Source organism: Trichoplusia ni, chromosome 10, assembly GCF_003590095.1.
Source record: "Trichoplusia ni isolate ovarian cell line Hi5 chromosome 10, tn1, whole genome shotgun sequence".
In the NCBI taxonomy this organism is placed as follows: domain Eukaryota; kingdom Metazoa; phylum Arthropoda; class Insecta; order Lepidoptera; family Noctuidae; genus Trichoplusia; species Trichoplusia ni.
The window spans coordinates 7,530,743-7,534,763 of NC_039487.1; the positions used below are offsets into that span (position 1 = coordinate 7,530,743).

The 4,021-nt window shown below is 34.5% G+C and overlaps 1 non-coding gene across 1 annotated transcript; it reads left to right on the forward strand.

The window, feature by feature from the left end:
• Window positions 1-1,827: 1,827 nt before the first annotated feature.
• Window positions 1,828-1,900, forward strand: Trnam-cau. The gene has a single exon. It is a non-coding gene; the product is annotated as a tRNA-Met (tRNA).
• Window positions 1,901-4,021: the final 2,121 nt, after the last annotated feature.

Genomic DNA, 4,021 nt, shown 5'->3' on the forward strand with positions numbered 1-4,021 from the left:
AGTCTTTTACAAGGATGTATCGCATGAACCGTTATAAGAGAATCGTCATTTTCAAAGATACTGTATTTCTGTTGCTGATTATAAAATAATTTAAAAAAGTTTAAGCTACGATTGGTACAAGTATAATTTTGATTTTCATGTTTATTTTGATTTTCTTTAGTACGGTCTTCCGGATACTCCCGGACACTTTTCCAGATATTCAATTCTTGTGATACTGTATACACTCACGACATTCAGTTAAAACTGTGATTTGACCCTTTGATTCTCATGGTGTCTCAAACACTTAGTGGGAACATAAAGACAAATCGGCACTAAAACCAACACTTAGCTAAAATATTTGTGAATCTAAAGTCATATTAATGACTAGCCATCTAGTGGGTCGACAATGATTGAAATTAAAATCAACACAAAATATTCTATGTGTTCAGTAATTTTTTTTGCAGTGTCCGTCTTGTAGTTTTTTTGTATAATAATGGATACGTATTTTTTAATTTGTCCCGCAAACATAAATTGACCAAATTACAGTGAATGAAACTTACGCGTGACGTCACGATTGAGTATAAATTTTACTCTATCGTTACGTCACAAGCCCCCTCTCCTAAACTTTAAAGCAGTTAATCTTTGTCAATTCTAGTTTTTCTGACAAAGGAAAAAATACGTGTCTCATACTTTTCAATTATCTAACTGAGGGACTAATGAGATTTTTTATACCGAGTCATCATCCCTATTAGTAGTTTTTGCGTGAAAGAGTAACAAACTTTCACACATCCCTACAAACTTTCGCGTAGTACTTATTATAAGTATATTTCAAACGAATAGGGTAACAGCCCAACAAGTCTGTGTGTAAGAACAACGCACAGCAAAATGTAGTCCTTAGACACCATCTACCAAGCTGTCTTGATCTCTCTCAAAAGGAAAGATAGAGACTCTCATTTTAGGACCTGACTAGTCTTATTGTTGCATAAGGCTTGACACGTTTATAGCGTGACGTCATCATGAAAGCCAAAGTGGAGCATTATAATTGGGTAATTGGCAAAAAAATATGTTTAATACTTCTGCAAGATTTCAAAAAATATACGAGATAAGCAGTATCCAGGATATTTCCTTTTATCTCGTAAACAAAAAAAGAATTAGACGCAGAGAAATAAAAACTCATGTGACGTCACTTACCAGTACGCTTTTTACTAGCAAGTGATGTTACTAGCCACAACTGACATACTTTTCCTTTAAATCATCCTTATTTTTAAAGGATGAGATAAATTAAAAAAATATGTATCCAAGTTTTTTGACAAGTTTTTTTTCATAAAAAATATTTTCTGGCAATTGTTTCTGTACAAAAATAAATAGAGCAATTTCATTCGCAGTCATAGTAAGATCCTTATAACTCCCATACATATATATGAATCCGGTAAATATATTCCATCATATATATCATAATTCATCATATCCCATCAAATAAAAACAAATTGGTCCCACAAATTTATCACCGTACCAAACGTTGCTTGACCTAGATTTTTAGTATCTATTGTTATAACGGCAACACAAATCTTCCCTAAAAATCTCACCTATGCCTTTAAAGCTATCACAGTCTTCAAAAAACAGCCCAGTAACAAACGGACGGGTGAATAAACAGACAGCGACGACGCCCTAGTAAAATGGTTCCTTTTCTACCTGGATTTGGTATGAAAAATGAAAAACCAACTCGAGGTCTAGAACTCAGACAAAAACTTTAAGAAAAATCTTTCTTACATCATATCATTCTGCAAAAATGATAAAAGGTAACACGTTACCCTGTATTTGATTTTAAATTTGACCCTCAACAACACAGCCTCAGTGGCGCAGTAGGCAGCGCGTAAGTCTCATAATCTTAAGGTCGTGAGTTCGATCCTCACCTGGGGCAAAGCTTTTTGTTAAACACTTACAAATTTAGTAAACAATTATCAGTTAATCACACTCTCTGGTGTTTATATTTGGGATTCATACCTCAATTAATTAAAAATTATATGATGAAACTGCATTTTCGTGAATAATATGGTTTTTGACTAAAAGAGTCAAGCTAGTCTATCAAGTAGATTTCTTAAGTAGTCTATATAAGTAGATCGCAAGTAGTAAAATTTAGTTTATTTTCATGAGAATGAACGATTTTATTTAAGAAAACCAATTGATTTAAAAACTAGTTTTCCTCATAATGTTATGAAAGAAACTATCTCTTCAAGAAAACGAATTGAGTTTACAAAGGCTTCCTCATATGAAACTGTCATCAGCTGATCAAAATTTTGTGTGATTTATCTTTATTTATTTATATACATTCATCTTTCTCAGTTTCTGCTTAGCTTATAGCGTTTGAGAGCAAGTTAAGGTAAACATAATGAAATGAAATTACACAATTATGTTCGAAACCGTACTTTTTAAAATCAGTTCTTGTTGGAAAATCTTGATTTTGATTTTCCAACAAGAACTCTATTGTATCCTGTTTGAACATTTCTAAGATGCGAGTACCATACATGTCCAATAACTTATATGACATTATGAAATGCACGATATAAATTTTAAATATCCTACTACATGAAAAATACCCCGTCTATTCGTCGCTTCAATAAAAAAAACATTAAAAAATAAAGAAAAACCATAAAAGCAGCCGTCTTGCGATGCGTTATCATTTTTATATGTTCACCCCCCCCCCCTTCACACCCCAACCCTTCCACCTCCCACCCCTCGATGCAAGCTCACACACACATACGTAACTTCCTATAAATGGGTTAAAGAAAAATGTGTCTACCTGAAAACGTACGATGCACGAGTTTTTTTATTCCTTTTACATTTTCTTTGCTATCCACGATTCTCATATCGGCGATATAAAACTGAAAAATACATTTCTTATACGCACACCATTATCATTCTTACCCCCACGAAGATAGAGCCGAAAATTCCATCAGCGCAACCGAAAAAACAGAGCACCCACACATGAATACTTCACTCGCATACACACGGAACCGCGCCGTTTAGAAAAAAAATAAAATGCACACATATAAATTGCATGCAGCTCGAAAGGGATGCACTCAGAGTCATAAAATACTCACACAGACGCGAAACCTGTCGCACACACGCGCACGCCGCGCCGCCTCAAGTAGTAGACACACACATGCACCGACCCTGTCCACACACACTCACACACGGGCGACACTAAAGAAAATCTTCCATGTGTTGCGAAAATGCTTTTCCTTGCAGCAACCTCACGGGAAGAGTTCCATAGCGAATACCTCGCGGTAAAGACTGCTCGTTCTCTGAAATTTCAAAATTTTAAAACACGAAATAAAAAAAATCAATAAAAACACTATGAAAATTGGAAACAATAATAGATACGAGAGTAGCTTCTTATTTTAAAAACGAATCGATCGGCCATGCCGCCGTGCACTCAAAAGAATTCTTCACCCGTTTCGCGGCGTAAAAAACGCGTTTAAAATTCGAAAAATGTGACAAAAAGCGCGCGAAAAAAACGTTAAAGGCGTTCGCGCCAAGCGTTTAGTGCCCGTGATTCGGTAAAAGCGGATTAATTCTTAATTGAAAGTTTGATTGCTGTTGTTAACTTAGTTAATGGGGAGCGACACGTGCATTAGTGATGTAAATGTGTTCGTTAATGAGTGTGTGTCTGTGTGCGTTAGATCTGTCCGTGTGTTAAGATGGCGATTGCGTTCGCGTGTTGCAAAAAAAATTCGCGGCATTTTGTGTCATTATAAATTCACGTTCGATATTTAAAGCGTCGATAATTATGACGCTGATAATACAGATAATAAAACGTTGTGTATTATGATATTAAACGGTTTACGCCATTTTAAATTTTATGGTGAACAAAGGAAATAATATTTGATCGAAGATAAATTATTTTTAATTGTTTCAATGCACGTATGTAATTAAAATGCACAGGAAAACGTGTTGGTATCCTTATTTTATAGTTTTGTAAATTATTTTGACTTAATTAACTCTATTAATATTAGATATTAATATGTTGAGTTCAATTTCT